This window comes from Anoplopoma fimbria, chromosome 7 (assembly GCF_027596085.1).
Source record: "Anoplopoma fimbria isolate UVic2021 breed Golden Eagle Sablefish chromosome 7, Afim_UVic_2022, whole genome shotgun sequence".
Classification (NCBI taxonomy): Eukaryota; Metazoa; Chordata; class Actinopteri; order Perciformes; family Anoplopomatidae; genus Anoplopoma; species Anoplopoma fimbria.
Genome location: NC_072455.1, coordinates 13,969,099 through 13,978,975, shown reverse-complemented (window position 1 = coordinate 13,978,975; position 9,877 = coordinate 13,969,099).

The window sequence follows — 9,877 nt, the reverse complement described above, 5'->3', positions numbered from 1 at the left end:
TCCTTCTTGAATGAAACTAGAACAATGCTCAGTACAGAGATATGAAAAGAAGCTCGTCAGCAGTTACGTCCTGGTTGGGTGGCGTGTTAGCGGTTAGCTCGCCAGCTTTAATTGCTCACTAATTAACCCGCCCTGTGACTTATCACTCTCAGAGCTGCAACAATTAGTTGCACAATTTTTTTTTATTTGATAGAGAGAAAAAAAAAAAAAGGCAACTATTTTTGACTTTTTTTTTTTTTTTTTTTTGTAACATGAATGTAAATTGGAGTTTGGTTTTCTGTTGGTGCAAAAATAAGTAGTTTTCTGACATTTTACAGACAAAATGCTGAATCAGTAATGAAAAAAGTGATCTGAAAGCAGTCCTAATCACTGCTTCACTGAGCTTCTAGGGCCACATATGTTGGAAGCAGGTTCATTTGGCTGTGCTTCTTTCTGGCATGACAAGGCCTTAAAAGGGTGTTTGTATTATATATATATATATATATATATATATATATATATATCATACAAAGTATTTCCTGTATTGTACGAAGATGAGAGATTTGTTACAATATTTGAGAAATTCTTGAAGCTTCTTAAAGATTTTGAGTTTTGTTTTTCCTACCTGAGCAGACTTTTGTGTTTGGGGTGTTAAGATAGGCCCTTTATTAGACATTGAATACATATAAACCTATGTTTGGAGATGTGCAGAATCAAATTAGTGTATAAGAGTGTATTGACTGAACAAGAAGGCAGAATAGATTTAGAGGCAGGACTTTGGCTCTTTATATAATATCGTCACGACTAAGTCAAGGTATTTAACCATCAAAGCGTCCCACACAGGGCCCAGCACATCTTGTTGCACATCATGTAAGCGTGTCTATTAACTTTTCAGTTTTCTGTGTCTCTCATTCCACTTTTCGGAAACTGGTTTTGACTCGAGTGATTCTGATAATTGTCCCCCGTCTCCTCTGCTTGGTTGGTCTTTTTTAATGAGCTCTGTGTGTGCGTGTGCGTGTGCGTGTGTGTGTGTGTGTGTGTGTGTGTGTGTGTGTTCACCGAGAGACGAGCCGCGCAGCAGGACGCAGAGACAGACACCCAGATGCTGCCCAATTGAATTAAACCCTCGGTGGGTGCGTGTTAGTCGCTGGGCCCTATCGCCTCTCACCAGACGGGAGTCATCCACAGGGGGATGGGGGAGGGAGGGAGGGAGGGAGGGAGGGAGACGGGCCCTCCTCTGGTCCTTTGAACAGAATTGAAGAGTGAGTAAGGGCCTTGCGGGGCCTGGACAGCTGCCTCTTTCTGTTGCTGTCTTTCTCTTGCCTATTTCTGTTTTTTTTTTTTTTTTTTTCTGTCATTCTCCCGCTCTCTTTCATTTTCTCTCACTCTCATGGCTCCAATGTTATTCCCCTCTCCCTCCCTCCCTCCCTCCCTCCCTCCTAGCATCCACATTTACTCCTCAGAGGGTTGGCATATTTCTTTCTTTTTAGTTCTGGAGATCCAGAGCAACAAAAAGCTCCTCAAAACCTGGAACTCCTCCAACCTTCTGTTTACACTCTTTACACTGATTTGATTAGGAGCTGTGCAGCCAGTCAACGTTGTAGTGGAGACAACAAGTATAAGCAGACAGGCAGTAATGTTCTCCCGTCCACTTCTGGTGGTCTGGTGGGTCGTACGTAGATTTGGCTGAACACTATCTGCAAACAAACTGTTGGGTGAACTTTAATCTGATGGGGTTTACCAAGCAGTAAAAAGAAATTCTGCTCACAATATTGGTGCGTTGTCAGGGTATAAAACGCTACAAAGCACATGATTGTTTACAGTTTGTATAAATACCAAGGTGGTGGTGGTTAATTGTGGTGGTTTTATAGATGCTGGTGGATTGTTTTTCCTTAAGACAGGCGTATGAATATCTCTTACAACATCTGCTCGCAAAGTCTGGGTCTACAAATTTCATGTGCTTACTACTGAATGATTAGGTTATTTTTTTGTTACAGCATCTGTCTGTGCTGCTGATTGTGTGTGTGTGTGTGTGTGCGTGTGTGTGCGAGACTGTGTGTGTGTGTGTGTGTGTGTGTGTGTGTGTGTGTGTGTGTGTGTGTGTGTGTGTGTGTGTGTGTGTGTGTGTGTGTGCGTGTGTGTGCGAGACTGTGTGTGTGTGTGGAAAAAAACCAAAGCGTGTTGTTGAGATTATGTTGCAGAATGTTTAGGCGGGTTGTATGTTCAGCTGCCGGGTGTGAGTTTGTGTTCTCAGCACTTTTTCAAGACGAGCCCAAACAAATTGAACAAAATTGTACAAGTTCCGAATAGTCCTAAAGAGAAAAACTGCATTTATTTATTGTGAAGGTACTTTCTCATTGCCTCTGTAATGTTTGACTGAGAGTGTTGGCAGTGTAACGTGTCAGGTCAGGGGTGGTGTCTCACTTTGTACCTTAACGGGCCTAGTTAGAGATTACAGGACAATAACAATCAATGTTTTTCCTGAGTTGTGCACATGAATTGAAATTCTATATTTCACTGTAGTGTCAGTTTTGAGATATGCAATCGGGGCCCCTATGAAAAGGTCTACTCTAGTTCTAAGAAGATCTGCTGTGCAGTGATTGCATGGAACACAGACAGCACTCCGCTCTGTGTTGCTCTATTTAAAATCCTCACTGTTTTTTTCTTTTGTGCTTTAAACTTCTGATGATTCTGTTTAAGATTCAGTCAGCCTCTGTGAATAAATAACTGACTATACGATGAATGTATCAACCATATATCTCTAATCTGTTCCCTGCTTGAGGACACATCCAATCTAATTTCTCACAGTTATCTGCACAGATGTACTGCCGTCTGTACTCAAGTGCTCAGATAACAATCTGTACTGAATCACTCCACAGTTTGAGGAATTACATTTTATATCTCTGTCATTACTTGAGTTCTTTCTAATTTTTCTTTTCTTTTTTTTTTTTTTTTTTTAAAGTCCTAATTATTTCCTCTGTATCAGGATATCCTTACTGTTGTTTTCTGGGGGTTTCTATTGATCAAGCTTTAGCATGAAATAAATCACTACATTTCAAATCACATTGTGTGGTGCTATATATTTATTAATGTGTTATGGATAGGGGATGATTAAAAGAAAGCTGCTTGTCCTGATTGTAACCCATGTCCACAGTTTCAGTTCATCTGAGCTGCAACACATGTTGAGTCCAACAGAGGGCGCTCTAAGACAGTGTTTGTAATGAGTGTCTCACCCCGATCTGTTCTGCTCCAGTCACAGTGTGTGAGGAGAGTGAGAGGATGCTCCAGGCTGTCAGTATAAATACTGACTTTGCCAATGTTAGTGCAGGACTTGCTTTAATTATTGGCAATATTTACTATGTATTGGTTTTTTTTTTCTTTATTGGAGCATCAAAAGTATTTCACACGATTGGACTTGTATAACTAAAGTGAAAACATACAAAACAACATGCATAATGTTGTCTTATCAATTTCTTTCATCTTAAGTGTCTCTACTGTGCAACAGTTACTCCCAAATATATACACCTTACAGGACACCGTACATCATTATTATGTTATTTAAGTAGCTAACATTACATGCAACATATTTAGGAGCTTTAGATGGGAGGTAGTTCATTGTTATTGTCTGTCCCTAATAGACAAATCCAGGGTAGGTTCAGTCTTTCTTATGATTTATATTGCTTCTTCATATTCTATAAAATAAAGGCATGATGTTCCTGCTTTTGAATAATAATCCAATATGAAATACCATGCTCATTATTCCGAAAGTTACAATACTGATGATCCTTAAATGAATTACTCTAAACTCAAAAGCGTTGTTTTCAAACAGGGCGTCATTTTAAAGGTAAAAGTGTCATTCTTTGAAGAACCTTGAATGAATCTCCACATTGCAACAATTAAAGTGCCCAAAAAGGTTCCTAAAAAAAAAAGAAATCTGTCATAAACTGGTAATCAAAAGCTGAAGCTGTGCATATGCCGAGGACACATCTGGTTGTGTCTCCAGGCGGTCCCTGACATTTCCAAATATTTAGCCATTGTCTGTCATTAGTTATGTGATGATGGCGCAGATGTTTTTGGTACAAACACACATATCATTTCTTTTTTTAATATTACCCCAAACCACAAGCACGCACTGACAGCAGCAATCTGTTAATGTCTGTTAAGCAGATTATGAAGCAAGGAATGTGGTGGATTGTGTTCGCTACAGATGTGACCGTCCACGCTGTGACCTCAGGAGGAAGTGTGAGGATTAATATGTACCATTTCCCTGGAGTCCAGCCTCATATTAGTCTAGGTTTATACTTACTATTATTGGGGTTTTTTTAACGTTTTTTTTCTGTTTACTGCAGATGCGTATAGGTGGGATTTAGATGGTTTTCTAATGGATTTCTCCAACTGATCAGTCGGTTGGTCTACCGCAAACTGAAACATCTCAACAAATATTGGATCCACAAATCCATGTTTTTTTGTTTTGGCCGACTCAGCAGCTGTTTTCAAAGTACAAGCTCTAAAAACCCACCTGTTCAGTCCAAACAGCGGAGAGATTGGACAACATAGTGGAGCATTTAGCAGCTTAAAGGCAATATATTTCCGTCTGTTGTGGGTTGAGTCCAAAAACTGAGTAACAAGAGAGTGAATATTGAGCTCACATTGGCCAGCTGGGCCAACACATTACTCTAAATGATTGATAATGTTGCTCCATTACTTCTGGATATGTAAATTAGCAACTTTGCTAACACCTTTGCCATACCACCTTAAAAGCTGATGATGTGTTTTGTTCACTCCTTCCCCCAAGTGGCAAAAAAAAAACTGTTTGTTATAAAGCTGGTGCATGTTTTAAACAATTTCCTAATTGTTTATTTCATGTCACATTGATAAACTCGGCTTGACTTGATTACGGTTCAGTTTTTTTTATTAGCTTTTTTTTTTAAATACATCTCTTCTCATGAACATAGTCCTCCAACTAAGAGAAGGCATCCATGCTTCAATTGTAAAACAAACATCTAAAATAAAAAAATTTAAAATATGTATTTTAACATTTAAGAATTGAAATAACCTCAATAAAAATATATATTTTTTTACTGGTACCCCCATCGCATTCATGTGTCCCCATCCTTCATGTTAACTGTGTCCGCATCGCTGTCTCTTGCCAGTAATTGTAACCAAATCTCCCTCGTAAATAGGCCACTATAACCTCAGCCCTCGGGCAGCCTTGAGTGTGTGTGTGTGTGTGTGTGTGTGTGTGTGTGTGTGTGTGTGTGTGTGTGTGTGTGTGTGTGTGTGTGTGTGTGTGTGTGTGTGTGTGTGTGTGTGTGTGTGTGTGTGTGTGTGTGTGTGTGTGTGTGTGTGTGTGTGTGTGTGTGTGTGTGTGTGTGTGTTGGTGGGTATAAAGTGTTGTGTGTCGCTGTGAATGAGGCCAGGCTGTAGCTCCATAGCACCGGGCTGTCTGTCACTGAGAAACTGGGGCTGAACGGGGACATGTGTTCACCTGACACACACACACACACAGTAGCGAGCCACTGTAAGCTATGCCTGTCATCCTAGTTCCATCCTGCATAAATTAAAACGTGTGTTCAGAGTCGGGAGGAAAAGAAAATGCTCAGTGGAGCTATCATAAATCCAGAACCTCGACCTAGAAGCGTTTAGGCGGGAAAGCTGGATGTTGCAACCTCTTAACGCCTCACTTACCCGATGGAGTTCTCACTCAATCTGTGTGTGTGTGTGTGTGTGTGTGTGTGTGTGTGTGTGTGTGTGTGTGTGTGTGTGTGTGTGTGTGTGAGACCCAAACTTCCCTGTTAGATTCTGGTGACTGGTTAGTGCAGCACATCCAATCTATCTGTCCCCGTTTCTGCCTTCCTAGGACAAACCAGCACACACACTCTATTGTTTAATATTCACACCCTCTCTGCCTTCCTCACCATCATACCCTGTGTGTGTGTGTGTGTGTGTGTGTGTGTGTGTGTGTGTGTGTGTGTGTGTGTGTGTGTGTGTGTGTGTGTGTGTGTGTGTGTGTGTGTGTGTGTGTGTGTGTGTGTGTGTGTGTGTGTGTGTGTGTGTGTGTGTGTGTGTGTGTTAAACTTGTACCCATGCCAGTGTGCATTAATCTCCATTACTGAATCACGTGTATTTAGAGTTTGGAGGGGGGAGAAAGAGAGGACAACCAGTAGAGAGCTCTGCGTGGTTTTCATGCCGATCACACGTCGCGGGTGTCTCCCCACCTTTTACCCTTGTGCAGCTTCAGCCGACCCTTTCTGGCTGAGATGAAAAAAAACCACACATCGTCCATAGCTGATTGTAAATCTCACATCATTAAGCTGATGGTTCTTTGTTTGGCTTGACTGATGCACGTTGAAGAACACTGTAAAAGTCATGATTAATGCACTCTTTTGACCATGTTACCACTTGTGCAGCTGCTGTTTTATTAGCTACTCTGTATTCTCACATGAAGTCCTGATGTCTTACCACAGTTCCTAGCTGCAGTGTTTTCTATTGATCATCAAGACATGATAAAACATCAGCATATCAACATCCAGTAATTGTTGACCTGCACTACTTTCATAACCAGCAAAAAGTCTTTAAACATGCTATGTTCTCTTTTTCTTATCAAGTGACCCCGTAAAGGTCCAGTGTGTAGGATTTCAAAGGATCTATTAGCAGAAATTGAATGTGATGTTCATAATTATGTTTTCATTAGTGTATAATCACCTGAAACTAAGAAGCATTCGTTAGCGTAGAGTCCTTCGTATGGAGCGGGTTCTCTTCGCAGAGTGTGCCTTGTTGCACCGCCATGTTTCTACAGTAGCCCGGAACGGACAAACTAAACACTGATTCTAGAGAGAAACTTTAGTGTCTATACCTTACATGAATGCCACCGTATTTCTCCGACGTGCTGGGGGAGGGTGTGGTGAGCAGAGGGGAATTCAATTGGTTGCAATCTGCAACCTAACCACAAGATGTCACTAGATCCTACACAGTAGGCCTTCAAGCTGCTTTTACACAAGAATGCATTTTTTTTTGCTAAGACTTAACTTGCAAGATCGATAACACTCTAATGACTATCTGTTAAATATAAAGCTGGTGCACCAGACAGATAGCTTAGCTTAGCATAAAGACTAGAAACAGGGGAAACAGTTAGCCTGGCTTTGTCCAAAACTATCAGCCTACAAGCACCTCTCATGTCCTTTAATCAAAATATCATATTTTGTTTGTTATATTGGTTAAAAACCCAAAAGTAAAACCGACATTTGCAATTTTTAGGGGGATTATGTATGGAACTATTTCTTGGCTGGGCGCAATAACTTTGTGGAACTGCTAATTGACTATAACCTCATGGTGGCAACAACACTCCAGAAGGTCAACAGCATTAGTACAGCACAGCCTGGTATTGTGTTTCTGGAATAGTGACTACTGGGGACTGGTTTATCCAAATCCCAGTCTGATTCTGATTATGGCATTCTACACTTACCCCTTTGCATTTATTTAGATGGTAAGTAATTGCAATGATTTTGAAAGGCTTTCCCTGTCACTTGCAGAATGGACAATAGGGCCAGCTGATGATGAAACTTTTTTGGACAGGAATCATGGCTGCAGCTCGAGGTTCTATCAAAGGTCAGCTCTGCTTTCAATTCTTTTAGACACCTGGGGCCTCAGCCAATGTTGTGACACGTCTGAGCCGCAGCTCTGGTTTAATGCTGTGAAATATCAGTGGGTCACATTTTCATCTATTGTTTGTGTTAAGCTAAAACTAATCTCCTTCATTGTGCATGGTATGAATGCCTTACACAAATGAGGGCCCCATATGTTTGGCTCTAACCTGGAGCAAAGATGCAAATATTATATTTTGCATTCATTGATTTTTGACGGCGTATAGTCGATACTGTTGACTTTGAAAAAGAAAGAATTCGTCCAGCCTCAAGTTTTCTCATCACCAGAGTCAGGAGAGAAGACGAAGACACAGAGAGTCTCTGGCTGAGTACGTCCTCCTCACTTCTTTTTCTGTTGGGGTGGTCATTAGTTTGGGCATGTCATCAAGTTTGCTGTGATTGGAAGATCTGCTGCCTCTATGCGCAAGTGTATGTGTGTGTGTGTGTGTGTGTGTGTGTGTGTGTGTGTGTGTGTGTGTGTGTGTGTGTGTGTGTGTGTGTGTGTGTGTGTGTGTGTGTGTGTGTGTGTGTGTGTGTGTGTGTGTGAACTTTCGTTTCAAATGAGTATTTGCAGAATTAATCTTTGTCACATCTTTCATTATATTGTACAAGCCTCTTCCTCTCTTCTCCTCTGTTGTCTTTGCTCCTCTCTTTGTGTGTGTGTGTGTGTGTGTGTGTGTGTGTGTGTGTGTGTGTGTGTGTGTGTGTGTGTGTGTGTGTGTGTGTGTGTGTGTGTGTGTGTGTGTGTGTGTGTGTGTGTGTGTGTGTGTGTGTGTGTGTGTGTGTGTGTGTGTGTGTGTGTGCAGACGGCTCCAGCAGGAGGTGCTCAGTGACGTCAGTGTTGTTTGTGATGCTGGCAGTCATGTCCGTCATTGGACACAATTACTTTTATTGATCAACATCTCTACCTCCTCTCCTCTCCTTCGCTCTGCTCCTTTCAACTTTGCAGACATTGCTGTTGGCATCAGATGCAGTGTGTCCGTGTGTGTGTCCGTGTGTGTGTGTGTTTGCATATTAGAGACAGAGCGAAAGGAGATAAAGACACAGGATCACCTGTTGTTTTATTAGTCATACTCCCTTTGACTACATGTTTTAATAAGTGTGGCTAATTCATGTCAGATGAAGGGTTCAGGATTCTTCTGGGGACACAATGACAAAAGTCTCCGCTAGTTTATGTGTGTGTGCGTCACTTCTTCAGCCACACAACGGCTTTAAAGTTTCTTCTAGTGTTTAAAAGGGCTTATGCATTAGAGATACAGTTTAATTGCTCACCCCTTTTTATCGCACTAACATTACTGACACATTAATTTGCCACACACAAAAGCACAGGCGTGGAAGTTTCATCAATGTCCCATCCGAAAGGATTTGTTCAGCATATTTAGGCCTTCCCGTCCATTTGGGCTTAAAAGTTGAGATCAAAAGTTCATTCTTGACAGTGCAAATTAGTTGATGAAGAACTGAACTAAATTGTGTTTCTCTCAAGTTTGACAGGATTTTTTATTTTAGACAGGATCATTATTTCACCCTAAACAAAGTGTTTGTTGGTGTAATCCTTATTTTGGCCACAAGACCCTGAAGTGCACCACTACCCCATGTCCTAAATAGGAATGAAAGCATTCATGTTTTCTTTCAGATTTAATCTACATAACTTTCTAACTCACCATAAAGAAAACATAAATGCTTTTAAGAACTTTATCCTAGCAAAAAAAAAATGTATCTGTTATTTTGTCATAAACACAGTAAAGAAAGACAATTCAGATCTAAGACTTGAAAAAAAGTATTTTTCTCACCTCCCTCTCGAGATAACCATAAAAAAGTTCTAAAGTTCGCCAATAAACATACCAAATGTTACTTATATCATATTTTATTTCAATCAGATATCACGATTAACATAAATGTTTGCTATTTATTAGGACAATCTAAATGCTGTTGATGAAGTGCAAAATTTCATTAAAATCGCTACATTGCTGCAGAACTGCCAACACTGCAGTAACGATGCCCATATATATATAATAATTTGGGTTTAGATTTATAAAACTTTGCATGTAGATTATTAAATAGTCTTCATGTTGTGGTTTCTTACCTGCAGAGCAGCTTCATGACTTGTGGCTGGCAGATACCAAAAAAAATTCTGATTTCAATACCAGGGCAAGAATCACCATTATCAATATCAATAGGATTTATTATCAAAAACACCTAATGCAATATGTAGGGGAGAGAAAAGTGACATCATTTATGACCTGATTGCATTATTA